Here is a 15,616-nt window from a genome sequence, read left to right as displayed (position 1 = left end):
TCCTTGGACTACCAGGAGTCCCAGTTTTGGTACTGAAGAGTTCCATCCAGACTAGAACAGTTCCTGCACCTGCACTGAGGAGATCCACCCAGAGAGGCAGTCGCATCGAAGACTGGATCAAGACACCAAGACTCTCCTGGTTGCATTTGAAGGAAGAGATGGGCAGGCACCAATGTGAGAATTCCTCCAACAACCTGAAAGGCAACATGACATCACCAGAATCCAGGGATCACGCAACAAGAAGAATTGAACACCCTACTCCAGATAAAATAGAAGAAATGGACTTTAAACAGAACTTTATGAAAATAATAGAGGAACTTAAACAGGAAGTAAAAACTGTTGTAAAGAAATGGAGATAACAAAAAAATGGTAGAGGAAATGGATAAATCTCTCAAAGATTCCCCAGAAAACCAAGAAAAAGTAATCAAACAGGTAATGGAAACAGTTCAAGACTTGAAAAATGAAATGGAGGTAATGAAGAAAACACAAAACAAGGGAAGGCTGGAATAGAAAATTTGGGTAAATGAACAGGAACTTCAGAGACAAGTATTACCAACAGAATACAAGAGATAGAAGAAAGAATCTCAGACACTGAAGATACTATAGAGGAAATAAACTCACTGATTAAAGAACAAAACAACTCCAAAAAATTCTTAACACAAAACATACAGGAAATCTGGGACACCATGAAAAGAGCAAACCTAAGAATAATAGGGGTAGAAGAAGGAGAAGATTTACAGCTCAAAGGCCCAGAAAATATATTCAAAAAAATTATAGAAGAAAACTTTCCCAAACTAAAGAAGGATATTCCTATGAAGGTACAAGAAGTATACACAACACCAACTAGACTGGATCAAAAAAATCCCCTCATCATATAATAATCAAAACTCAAAACATACAGAATAAAGAACAAATATTAAGAGCTGCAAGGGAAAGAGGTCAAATAACATATCAAGGTAAACTTATCAGAAATACACCTGACTTCTCAATGGAAACCATGAAAGCCAGAAGATCTTGGATAGATTGCTGCAGACACTAAGATACCATGGATGCAAGGCCAGATTACTATACCCAGCAAAGCTTGCATTCATCATTGATGGAGAAAACAAGATATTCCAGGACAAAAACGGATTTAAACAATGCGTAGCCACAAACCCAGCCTTATAGAAAATACTAAAAGGAAAATCACAAACCAAGGAAGCCAACAACACCCATAAAAACACAAGCATCTGACAACACTCCACCAGCACAACTCCAAGAAGGGAAACACATAAACACTACCACCAGAAAAAAAATAACTGGAGTTAACAACCATTGGTCATTAATATCAGTTAACATCAATGGAATCAATTCACCTATACAAAGGCACAGGTTAAAGCCTGGGATAAAACCGGACTCTCTGAACATAGCGGACAATGAGGACTACTGAGAACTCAAGAACAATGGCAATGGGTTTCTGATCCTACTGCATGCACTGGCTTTGTGGGAGCCTAGGCAGTTTGGATGCTCAACTTACTAGACCTGGATGGAGGTGGGGGTTCCTTGGACTTCCCACAGGACAGGGAACCCTGATTGCTTTTCGGGCTGGGGGGGAGACTTAATTGGGGGAGGGGGAGGGAAATGGGAGGCGGTGGCGGGGAAGAGACAGAAATCTTTAATAAATAAATAAATTAAAAAAAAAAACAAAAAAAACAAAAAAAAACAAAAAAAGAGAATGGATAAGAAATCAGGATAGAACATTCTGCTGCTTATAAGAAACACACCTCAAACTCAAAGACAGACATCTACTCAGAGTAAAGGGTTGGGAAAAAGTTTTCCAATCAAATAGACCAAAGAAATAAGTGGGTGTGGCTATACTAATATCTAACAAAATTGATTTCAAACTAAAAATCAATCAGAAGAGATGGAGATGGACACTTTATACTTATAACAGGAACAATTCATCAGGAGGAAGTCTCAATCCTGAATATCTATGCCCCTAATATAAAAGCACCCACATATGTAAAAGAAACATTACTAGAACTCAAAGCACACATCAAACCTCACACTCTAATAGTTGGAGATATCAACACTCATCTCTCACCAATGGTCAGATCAAGCAGACAGAAACTTAACAGGGAAATAAGAGAACTAACAGATGTAATGAACCAAATGGACCTAACAGACATCTATAGAACATTTCAATCAAACAGAAAATGTTGTAATAGGAGCGGCAGGGCTGCATCCCCAGCACCACGGCTGCCTGCTTGCTTATGCCCGAAATAACAACACACAAATTGTATTTATTTAAACACTGCTTGGCCCATTTCTATCTAGCCTCTTCTAGGCTAATTCTCACATATTAATTTAGCCCATTTCTAATCATCTGTGTAGCACCGCTAGGTGCACTTACCAGGAAGATTCTAGCCTACGTTCATCCTGGGTCGGAGCTTCATTGCATCTGCTCGGGAGAGAGGAGCATGGCGTCTCTCTGAGCTCACTTCCTCTTCCTCTCAGCGTTCTGTTCTGTTTACTCCTCCCACCTATGTTTTAACCTATGGGGCCAAGCAGTTTCTTTATTACTTAACCAATGACCTTCCTCCATCAAGAGAAGAATATACCTTCTTCTCAGCATCTCATGGAACCTTCTCAAAAATTGATCACATAATTGGTAACAAAGCAAACTTCAAAAGATACAAAAAAATTGTAGTAACCACCTGTGTACTATCGGATCACCATGGAATAAAGTTAGAATTCAACAACAGTTCTCCCCCAGAAAGCCTACAAACTCATGGAAACTGAACAGTCAACTACCGAACCATCCCCGGGTCAAGGAAGAAATAAAGAAAGAAATTAAAGTCTTCCTTGAATTCAACGAAAATAAAGACACAACATACCAAACCTATGGGACACTATGAAATCAGTGCTAAGAGGAAAGTTCATAGCACTAAGTAACCACATAAGGAAAACAGAGAAAGCACACATTACAGACTTAACAGCACACCTGAAAACTCTAGAAAAAAGAGAAGCAGATTCACCCAGGAGGAGTAGAAGACTGGAAATAATCAAACTGAGGCCGGAAATCAACAAAATAGAAACACAGAAAACAATTCAAAGAATCAACTAAGCAAAAAGCTGGTTCCTGGAGAAAATCAACAAGATTGACAAACCCCTATCCAAACTAATCAAACAACAGAGAGAGAACACACAAATTAACAAGATCAGAAATGAAAAGGGGGACATAACCACAGACACAGAAGAAATTCAGAGAATCATTAGACCTTACTTCAAAAGGCTGTATGCCACAAAATTGGGAAATGTGAAGGAAATGGACACTTTTTTAGATAAATACCATATACCAAAATTAAGTCAACACCAGATGAGCAGTTTAAATAGACATGTAAATCACAAAGAAATAGAAGCTGTCATCAGAAACTTCCCTACCAAAAAAAAAAGCCCTGGACCAGATGGTTTCAATGCAGAATTCTACCAGAACTTCCAGAAAGAGTCAATACCTATAATCCTTAATATGTTTCACAAAATAGAAACAGAAGTCATTGCCTAATTTTTGATGAAGCTACAGTTATACCCTGATACCAAAACCACACAACAACTTAACCAAGAAAGAGAATTACAGACCAATCTCCTCACGAACATCTATGCAAAAATTCTTAATAAAATACTGGCAAACCAAATCCAAGAACACGTCCAAAACATTATACATCAAGTATAATCAAGTATAATTATACATGAAGTAGGCTTCATCCTAGAGAGGTAGGAATGATTAAACATACGAAAAACTATCAATGTGATCCATCATATAAATAAATTGAAGAAAAAACCATATGATCATTTCATTAGATGCTGAAAAAGCATTTGACAAAATTCAACAACCCTTTATGATAAAGGCCTTGGAGATATTAGGGATACAAAGTTCATTCCTAAATATAATATAAGCAATATACATCAAGTCAACTGCTAACATTAAATTAAATGGCGAAAAACTCAAAGCCATCTCACTAAAATCAGGAACAAGACAAGGCTGTCCACTCTCTCCATACCTCTCCAATAATGTTTGAAGTTCTAGCAATAGCAATAAGACAGCATAAGGAGATCAACAGGAGTCGAATTGGAAAGGAAGAAGTCAAACTTTCATTATTTGCAGATGATATGATAGTGTACATAAGTGACCCCAAAAACTCTACCAAAGAACTCCTACAGCTGAAAAACACCTTCATTAATGTGGCAGGATGCAAGATCAACTCCAAAAAATCAGTTGCCCTCCTATACACAAAGAACAAAGAAGCAGAGATGGAAATCAGAGAAACATCACCTTTCACGATAGCCACAGATAGCATAAAGTATCCTGGGGACCAAGGAAGTGAAAGATCTATTTGACAAGAACTTTAGGTCTTTGAAGAAAGAAATTGAAGAGGATAGCAGAAAATGGAAGGATCTCCCATGCTCTTAGATTGCAAGGATCTGCATAGTAAAAATGGCAATTCTACCAAAACCAATCTATAGATTCAATGCAATCCCCATCAAAATCCCAGAAAAATTCTTCAAAGACCTTGAGAGAACAATAATCAACTTTTTTTTATTTATTTATTAAGGATTTCTGCCTCCTCCCCGCAACCGCCTCCCATTTCCCTCCCCCTCCCCCAATCAAGTCACCCTCCCTCATCTGCTCTAAGAGCAATAAGGGTTCCCTGACCTGTGGGAAGCCCAAGGACCGCCCACCTCTATCCAGGTCTCCTAAGGTGAGCATCCAAACTGCCTAGGCTCCCCCAAAGCCAGTACGTGCAGTAGGATCAAAAACCCACTGCGATTGTTCTTGAGTTCTCAGTATTCCTCATTGTCCTCTATGTTCAGCTAGTCCGGATTTGTCCCATGCTTTTTCAGACCCAGGCCAGCTGGCCTTGGTGAGTTCCCGATAGAACATCCCCATTGTCTCAGTGTGTGGGTGCACCCCTCACGGTCCTGAGTTCCTTGCTCGTGCTCCGTCTCCTTCTGCTCCTGATTTGGACCTTGAGATTTCTGTCCCGTGCTCCTCTGTCTCTGTCTCCTTTCATCGCCTGATGAAGGTTAATATTCATGAGGATGCCTATGTGTTTGTCTTTGGGTTCACCTTCTTACTTAGCTTCTCTAGGAACATGCATTATAAGCCCAATGTCCTTTATTTATGGCTAGAAACCAAATATGAGTGAGTACATCCCATGTTCCTCTTTTTGGGTCTGGCTTACCTCACTCAGGATAGTGTTTTCTATTTCCATCCATTTGTATGCAAAATTCAAGAAGTCCTTGTTTTTTACTGCTGAGTAATACTCTAATATGTATATATTCCATACTTTCTTCATCCATTCTTCCGTTGAAGGGCATCTAGGTTGTTTCCAGGTTTTGGCTATTACAAACAATGCTGCCATGAACATAGTTGAGCATATACTTTTGTTGTATGATAGGGCCTCTCTTGGGTATATTCCCAAGAGTGGTATTGCTGGATCCAGGGGTAGGTTGATTCCGAATTTCCTGAGAAACCGAAACACTGCTTTCCAGAGTGGTTGCACAAGTTTGCATTCCCACCAGCAATGGGTGAGTGTCCCCCTTTTTCCACAACCTCTCCAGCAAAGGCTATCATTGGTGTTTTTTATTTTAGCCATTCTGACAGGTGTAAGATGGTATCTTAAAGTTGTCTTGATTTGCATTTCCCTGATCGCTAGGGAAGTTGAGCATGACCTTAAGTGTCTTTTGGCCATTTGAAGTTCTTCTGTTGAGAATTCTCTGTTCAGCTCAGTGCCCCATTTTATAATAACAATAATCAACTTTATATGGAAAAACACAAAACCCAGGATAGCCGAAACAATTCTATTTAATAAAAGTACTCCCAGAGGCATTATTATCGCTGACTTCAAACGCTATTACAGAGCTACAGTAATGAAAACTGCTTGGTATTGGCATAAAAACAGAGGTGTTGACCAATGGAATCAAATCAAAGACCCATATATTAATCCACAAACCTATGAACACCTGATTTTCGACAAAGGAGCTAAAATTATACAATGGAAGAAAGAAGGCATCTTTAAGAAATGGTGCTGGCATAACTCGATGTCAACCTGTAGAAGAATGAAAATAGATCCATATCTATCACCAAGCACAAAACTCAAGTCAAAATGGATTAACAACCTCAATATCAGTGTGAACACACTGAACCTGTTAGAAGAGAAAGTGGGAAGTAGCCTGCAATACATGGGCACAGGAGACCACTTCCTATGTAGAACCACAGTAGCACAGACAATAAGGGCAACAATGAATAAATGGGACCTCCTGAAACTGAGAAGCTTCTGTAAATCAAAGGACACTGTCATTAAGACAAAAAGGCAACCTACTGATTGGGAGAACATCTTTACCAACCCTGCATCAGACAAAGGTCTGATCTCCAAAATATATAAAGTACTCAAGAAACTAGACATTGAAACTCTAATTAACCCAATTAAAAAATGGGGCACTGAACTGAACAGAGAATGCTCAACAGAAGAAATTCAAATGGCCAAAAGGCACTTAAGGTCAAGCTCAACCTCCTTAGCCATCAGTGAAATGCAAATCAAAACAACTTTGAGATACCATCTTACACCTGTCAGAATAGCTAAAATCAAAAACACCAATGATAGCCTATGGTGGAGAGGATGTAGAGTAAGGGGAACACTCATCCATTGTTGGTGGGAATGCAAACTTGTGCAACCACTTTGGAAATCAGTGTGGCAGTTTCTCAGGAAACTGGGAGTCAACCTACCCCAGGATCCAGTAATCCTACTCTTGGGAATATACCCAAGAGATGCCCAATAATACTACAAAAGCATTTGTTCAACTATATTCATAGCAGCACTATTTGTAATAGCCAGAACCTGGAAATAACCTAGGTGCCCCTCAATAGAAGAATGCATAAAGAAAGTGTGGAATATATACACTTTAGAGTTTTATTCATCAGTAAAAAATGATGATATCTTGTATTTTGCGTGCAAATGGATGGAAATAGAAAACACTTTACTGAGTGAGATAACCCAAACCCAAAAAGATGAATATGGTATGTACTCACTCATAAGTGGATTCTAGCCATAAATAAAGGACATTGAGCCTATAATTTATGATCCTAGAGAAGCTAAATAAGAAGGTGAACCCCCAAAAAAGCATATAGTTATCCTCCTGGATATTAGAATTAGACAAGATTGCCAGGCAAAAGTTGGATGCACGGGGGTGAGGGTGGGATGGGTGTAAGGGGAAGGAGGAGAGAGAAGGGAGAAGGGGAGGTTTGGGGTGAGCTTGGGGTAATCAGATGGTTGGGATGGAGGAAGGGTGGATATGGGAGCAGGGAAAATAGATATCTTAATTAAGGGAGCCTTTTTAGGGTTGGCAAGAGACTTGACTCTAGAGGTGTTCCCAGGTCCAAGGAGATGTCCCCAGCTTTTTCGTTTGGCAGCAGAGGAGAGGGTACCTGAACTGGCCTTGTCCCATAACCACACTGATGAATATCTTGCATATCACCATAGAACCTTCGTCCGGCGATGGATGGAAATAGAGACAGATACCCACAGTGGAGCACTGGACTGAGCTCCCAAGGTCCAAATGAGGAGCAGAAGAAGGGAGAACATGAACAAGGAAGTCAGGACCACGAGGGGTGTATCCACCCACTGAGATGGTGGGGCTGACCTAATGGGAGCCCACCAAGGCCAGCTGGACTTGAACTGATGGAACATGTGATCAAACGGGACTCTCTGAATGTGGCTGTCAACGAGTGCTGACTGAGAAGCCAAGAACAATGGCACTGGGTTTTGATTCTACTGCATGAACTGGCTTTGTGGGAGCCTGGTTTGTTTGGATGCTCACCTTCCTAGACCTGGATGGAGGGGGGAGGACCTTGGACTTTTCACAAGGCAGGGAACCCTGACTGCTCTTAGCACTGGAATTGGAAGGGAAGGGGGAGTGGAGGAGGAGGTGGAAATTTTTAATAAATAAATAATGATAATAAAATAAATAAAATAACTTATTTATTTTGGGTTTACTTATTTTTTTAAAAAAAATCAATCCAAATACCCACTCCCTCCCCTCCTTCCATTCCCTCCACACACCTCCCACCCCACCCCACCTCTAATCCTAAGAGAGGGTAAGGCACTTTGCTTTGTGGAAAGTCCAAGGCCCTCTTTACTTCATCTAGACTGAGCAAAATATACATCCAAAGAGAACAGGATCCCAAAACCCAGTACTTGCAGTAGAGATAAATCCCAGTGCCACTGCCAGTGGCCCTTCAGTCTACCCCGGGCATGCAACTGTCAACCACATTTAGAGGTAATAGTTTGGTCCTGTGCTTGTCCCGCTGCAGTTGGCAAGCTGCCATTAGCTCAGGGAATCTGGGCCATTCTTAAAGGTGTAAGATGAAATCTCAGAGTTGTTTTGATTTGCATTTCTCTGAAGACTAATGATATTGAGCATTTACTTAAGTGTCTTTCAGCCATTTTAGATTCTTCTGTTGAGAGTTCTCTGTTTAGGTCTACCCCGTTTTTTTTTTATTTTTATTGAGCTCTACATTTTTCTCTGCTCCCCTCCCTGCCTCTCCCCTCCTCCCTTCAGCCCTCCCCCAAGGTCCCATGTTCCCAATTTACTCAGGATATCTTGTCTTTTTCTACTTTCCATGTAGATTAGATCTATGTAAGTCTCTCTTAGTTTTCTCATTATTATCTAACTTTTCTAGGACTGGTTTGTGGGCTGGTTTTCTTTGCTTTATGTTTAAAAATCACATATGAGTGAGTACATGTGAAAATTATCTTTCTCTGTCTGTGTTATCTCACTCAAAATAATGTTTTCAAGCTCCATCCATTTTCCTGCAAAATTCAGGATGTTGTTATTTTTTTCTGCTGTGTAGTACTCCATTGGGTAAATGTACCACATTTTCCTTATCCATTCTTCAATTGAGGGGCATTTAGGTTGTTTCCATGTTTGGGCTATGACAAACAAAGCTGCTATGAACATAGTTGAGCATATGACCTTTTGGCACAATTGAGCATCCTTTGGATATATAATCAAAAGTGGTATTACTGGGTCTTGAGAGAAGTTGTTTCCTAATTTTCTGAGAAATAACCACACTGACATCCAAAGAGGTTGTACCACCTTGCATTCCCACCAGCAATACAGAAGTGTTCCCCTTTCTCCACATCCTCTCCAGCATAAGTTGTCATCAGTGTTTTTGATCTTTGCCATTCTTACAGGTATAAGATGGAATCTCAGAGTTCTTTTGATTTGCATTTCTCTGATGACTAAGGATGTTGAACATTTCTTCAAGTGTCTTTCAGTCATTTTAGATTCTTCTGTTGAGAGTTCTCTGTTTAGCTCTGTACTCCATATTTTTATTGAATTATTTGTTCTTTTGATGACCAATTTCTGGAGTTCTTTGTGTATTTTGGAGATCAGCCCTCTGTCTTATGTGGGGTTAGTGAAGATCTTTTCCATTCCACTGGACATGTCTGTCAGACAGAAAATTAGCAGAAAAATAAGGGAATTAACAGATGTTATGACTCAAATGGACTTAACTAACATCTATATACTTACTTTTTTAACTTGCCTTTTAGATTGAGAAAGAGACAACAAAAACTGAAGGTAATGGAGAACAGACCCATGCATAATCACTGCTTAAGACAAACATCTCTTTGAAGACTAATTTGCATATTACTCACAACATTTATTAGAGGAGAAACACTGAAAAAAATGGGGCAGATAGATGGAGCACAGAAGAGACTGATGGATGACTGGCAGGCAGGTAAACAGACAGGTTTGTTTTTCTTGTTGGTTTCAGTTCCAAAGATTGAGCTAAAGCCTCCCACATGTCAGGGAAATCTCTACCACTAAGCTATATTCCTTGCCCAAAGCTATAATTTAACAAAAAAACCTTCATTATACAGGAATGGGCAAGCTGAGTAGTGGTGGCAATGGTGGTGGTAGTACACACCTTTAATCCCAGCACTTGAGAAATGGAGGGAGAGACAGCTAATCTTTGTTTGAGGCCAGCCTGGTCTACACAGAGAAACCCTGAAAGAAAGAAGAAGAAGAAGAAGAAGGAGGAGGAGGAGGAGGAGGAGGAAGGAAGAAGGATGAAGAAGAAGGAGGAGGAAGAGAAAGGAGAAGGTGAGGAGGAGAAGAGGAGCAGGAGGAGGAAGAGAATGAGGAAGAGGAAAAAAGAAAGAAAACAAAAGAAAGAAGTAAAGAACATAAAAGACAAAAAGAAAGAAAACAGAAGGCAAAAGAGAAAGGAAGAAAAGAATGGGCATTAAGTGTGTAAAGAATTCAGCCATGCAACTAAGAATTCTCTACATTCAGAAAATAGACAAGAACAACCACTGGGCACCCCAGCATTGACTGGAGCAAGAACCTTCACCAGACTCCACCTCATTAAAACTTACTTTCCCATCCCTTTGACCCAGAACAGAAATAGTAAATGAAGGAGAAACAAACATAGGAGGCGATGCTATATACACATAGGAACAAAAAAAGTTTTTTTATATAAATTGTTTGAACAAATAGAAAAGTGAAAAAGAAATCTATAGCAGCTTTCTTCTGGCTTAGTTCCCATTATTTGAAAGTTGGCTCTGTCCCATAAATTAGAAACCTGTGAACTGAAATGAGATGAGGGGGCACAAATGCTGTATTTTCTGTGTTTTCCCTTGATGGGTGCACACACTCATCATCACCAACATCATCATCATCACCATCATCACCATCATAACCATCATCATCATCGTCATCATCACCATCACCATCATCATCATCATCATCATCACCATCATCACCATCACCATCATCATCATCATCATCATCACCATCATAACCTCATCATCATCATCATCACCATCATCACCATCATCACCATCATCACCATCATCACCATCACCATCATTACCATCACCATCATCATCACCATCATCATCATCACCATCATCACCATCATCGTCATCACCACCATCATCATCATCATATCACAGCTTTCCCCTACCCACTCACCCCCCCCAAAGAAAATGCTGATTACCAAGCCCCAGGCACTCCCAGAACTTAGAAATAACCAGAAGAACTGCCCCCAGGAAGTCAGCCTATGGCTGTCACCCCTGGCTAAGAAGATGGCTTTTTCCTTTCTTGTTCTCAACCCTGGGCCCACACACTGCAGGAGCTGTTGCGGCAGGATGATTCCCCTGATGTTATTTCCTCTAGCTCGGGCTGTTCTTTTGAATCATGCACTGTGTCCATATGATGTGTAGCCCTCATGTATGTGTGTGCTGTTACCCACCCAGAAACACAACTTCCTTCAGCATGTGTATACAAGACTCTGTCAGTGAACCAAGGCTCGAACAAGCTCTGTGACATCCCTGCCTTAATTTTATAGGAAGAAGGAACACATGGTTGCCAGCTTGCCCTGCGGTACTCTCGCCCAGGGGTCCCAGCATTTCCTTACCTTCTTCAGGCTGGAGCTGAGACAGGGGTAGTGCAGGGTTCAGGGGTCCTGCAGGTGCTGTCCAAGCCAGAGTGGTCGCTGACTGGGCAGGCATTTGCAAGTGGGAGGAGAGCAGGGCAATGGGCTCAGGGACTATGATAGGTGCACAGTAGTGGGAAGAGGCACACTTGACTCCCATGGCACACAGCTCAGGTCAGTCAGTGCCTAGGCCCCAGGACCATAGAGCAGCATAACTGTCTGCGAGGTACCCCTCCCAAGTGTGCTGGCCAGAGCATCTTCCCTGGCACAACAATTGCACAGATCCTCTGCAGAGACATACCGGGTTTGCGCTCAGGCCCTCACAGGGGACAGTCAACTTTAAAATTACTCCAGTGCAAGTCAAGTTTTGGGGTCCTGAGTCTCCAAAGTCTCCAAAGACCATGATGCTCCCTTACCAAGAGAGAAAAGATTCTCATAGGAAACATTCCTGCAAGGTTAAAGAACCTCATTGGGAAATGTCCCTGCATCCTAAGCACTGGAGCAATGATGAAGACATGATTCATTTTTCCCATTTTGCAGATGGCAGAAATTGAGGCACAGGAAAGTTAAGAGGCCAGTGCTGGGTAATGCCCTCTGCCACAGGCCAAGAGGAAACAGAATACAAATGTGTTGATAGAACAGAGAGAAAGAATCTAGCTGGAGTGGCAGAAGACACCAGACCCTTCTCAGGACTGAAAAGTGCCCTTTTATTTAGGTACCCTTGTCTACAAAACTTCACAGCATTTTTGTCATTTGAACACAGCTCTAACTCAGGGTTTAACCTGAATCACACAGTGAAAATCTTTGGGAAGCTCTGAAGAAGCCCAGAGCACAGCTCCCATCCCTAGCTTTCTGCCCTTTTCCTTATCCTCCTCTCTCCTTCCCACCTCCCTACTGGCAAAATTATTCCAGATCCCAGACTTTCTTTTCTACCTGTGTCTAACACCTTAGATCTCAGTTTTTAAATTCCTGGAGTCTGGACTCCATCTGTTCCACCTTAGTTGGGTGCCCCCAGACCGGCTGCTATTGTGATCATGAGGATAAGACAGTGCTTCAGAAACAGATTTCAGATTCTCCTGTGTGGGAGAAAAAAAAAGTTTGATGCCACCAAGTCCCTAAGATGAAAATTCTAGAAGCTGATGATTCCTGCTCAAACCCAGCACTTATACCCAGAGCCCAGCCTACTGTCTGCCCACCTCTATCAGAGGCGCTGACCCTTCTTGGATTCTGCTGGGTGCCTCTTTGACACTGTCTTGGCACATGAGCACAGAAGTAACCCCAACCCAAGAGTCCCAAGTCACCATTCTCAAGTCTCTGAGCACTATGTGCCACTATAGCATTCTCTCCTACTACACAGTGTCCCCAACTCCTGAGACAACAAGGCAGGTGAGACCCTACACACTGTATCATTCTAAACAAGGCAGGTGAGACCCTACACACTGTATCATTCTGAAACAAGGCAGGTGAGACCCTAAACACTGTATCATTCTAAGCAAGAGATGGTTTCAGTCCCCAGAACTGTCTTTAAAAATGCTCTAGTCTTAAGTAAGTTACTGGACCTCTCTAACCTAAGTGCCTACACTTCGAAGAAAGGAAAACAAACCCTGTAGGAATGTCTCAATTTCAAATAAGGGACAAATATTTTCAGTACAAAGGTATTCCATACTTTGTGTGGGACTCATTTGTCCTAAACATATTTGCTGCTTATCAGGACATTTGAGAACCCCTTAGGTAGTCATTGATGGTCTGTAATTAGCTTCCTTACAGTTTACCTGGCAATTCCACAGTCGACACATGGTAATTAGTAAGGTAAACCTGAGAGTCAAGCCATCTCCAACATCTGAAATGAGATGTGTGTTCACTGATTCAGTGTAATGGCCGCTTTTTCCTTCAGGGTGCATTAGTAGTAGACAGATTTCATGGACACTTGGCGCTCTAGGGAATTATTAATTGCTTCCCATTTTATATTAAAAACAAAAAGTTACCTTTATGAGGCTACCACAGACAAGCATAAACATGTAGTACTTGACTTCTATCACCAGATGGCAATGCAGGGCGAGAAACTACATTAAAATGACACTTAATGATCTCTATATAGATACATATATACTTAGTAAGTATATCCATGTTTGTGTGTGTGTTCATGACGCTAGAGGACAAAGTTTTATTTCCTCTTTGGTGATAATGTCATTGTTTGAGATAGGCTCTCTCACTCACACAAACCCACCAATTAAACAAGGCTGGGGAGACAGTGAGCCCTAGGATTCCTATTTTTCCAACCCTAGAGTGAGGAATAATGGCATGCCACCACACCTGGTGTGTGTGTGTATGTGTGTGTGTGTGTGTGTGTATGTGTGTGTGTGTGTGTGTGTTGTGTGTGTGGTGGCTTCTGTGGGTGGCAAGTCACACTCACGTTCTCATACTTGCAAGACAAGCCCTTTACCAACTGAGCAATCTCCCCAACACTAAAATTTGATTTCCTAACTTCCTTGGGCTGTTTCCCTCCCTGTCCACGACACATACACATTCTGTTTTAGTCAGCAGCAGCCCAGGGCCCCAGGGATGGTATCAGAAGGTGCTATAGAGAAGTCCAATGGTCATTGAAATATGCTCTCAAAAAAGAATTGTGGAACCCTTCTCTTTGTATCACAGCATGTGCAACATGCAGCCTTTGCCAGAAAAGCAAGCAAATGAGGCCACCTGACTTTGCATTTGAATCCCATAAATCATAAGTTTCTTCCTCGCATCCAGGAAGCCCACATCCTGGGTTTCACTGTAGTGACACAAGCTGGTTAGGATACTGACATTCCTAGCATGTGTCATGGTTAAATACATGCTTAGTAGAAAAGGAGTGAATGAGTGATTGCCAAGGACAAATGTTTCATGTTTGTCTGTGAAATGACATTTCAGGGAACCAATAACAGATAGTGATGTGAAGCCCTTTGTGAGGAAAGATGACTGAGCTATAATAATCGTCTGACATCTGGATCTGTCTCTGTGGAGAAAACCTGCCACTGCACTCCCATCATTGTAGAACAACTAATAACAGATCCAGAGACAGATAATGGGGTTCAAGCAGAGAAATCAGAGAAGCAAAGCAGTCACATCACTAGAGAGTTCTTTCCTCTAGAATCTTCAGACTAAAAAAGAGCAGGCTCATGTCTCATCCCATCTTATATACCTCTCTAGTTCTGGTGATAAGGGCATGCACAACCACTGCCTGGCCTCTATGAATTATTAGTGTGGCTGCTGGTATTAAAGGTGTGTGCCACCACTGCCTGGCTTGTATGACTGAATAGTGTGACTAACTTTGTACTCTGATCATCAGGCAAGCCTTATTTGTTAGATCATAAACAAAATATCACTGTAAATCACTCCCTGTGACATTTTCTTCCACTCTATCTTAGGTCAGTACATTGAGACTACACACATCAGACGTGGATATGACAGACACAGACCTGCAGAGGAAGCAGTTGCAATGGGTACACATTAAACTGGAGAATATAATGTTACACAGATCTGTTAGATCCACAGAGTCGCCTATGGGCAAGCATTTAATCAGCTGCTATTGGTAGAGGAATGGCCATTGGTAGAGGAATGGTAGCTAGAGTAACAATCTTGCTAATGACTGCAATGTCTCCTCTTCAAATTTCTAGCTTTAAAATAACTTCTATCAGCCGTTCATCCAAAGCTGAAGGTAGCTATTTTCTCCATAGATTCATTCCCTCCTTAAGAAGTAACGCATAAATATCAATCACTCACTCTTAGCTTTCATTCAGTACACATCAAGGTCGTCCAGGCTCCAGCACCATCCATAAGTGCTCCTGAGAACTGTCACAGCAGCCAGTTCTGTTTCTCAAGCCAAGTTATCTCAACATATCTCCATGAGAGTCATCCCAATCATTTGCTACAGGCAAGTCTCCATCCCAGAGTCTATCCCAAGGGGCCATGACCTAAAGCAGAGCCTAAGACCAGACATTGAAGAGAAGGTGGATGAAAGAACAAGGGAGCTAAACTTCAGTCAGGACTGGAGGCATCTACACACACCTATCAACCAATCTCCAAGTTATTTTTCTGGTTACTGAAACAAATGCCTGACAAAAATCATCTTAAGGTAGAAGGATATGTCACTCA

The sequence above is a fragment of the Microtus pennsylvanicus genome, chromosome 1, assembly GCF_037038515.1.
Source record: "Microtus pennsylvanicus isolate mMicPen1 chromosome 1, mMicPen1.hap1, whole genome shotgun sequence".
NCBI classification, from domain to species: Eukaryota; Metazoa; Chordata; class Mammalia; order Rodentia; family Cricetidae; genus Microtus; species Microtus pennsylvanicus.
The sequence above is the reverse complement of the archived record's forward strand: the minus strand, read 5'-3'. Positions refer to the sequence as shown.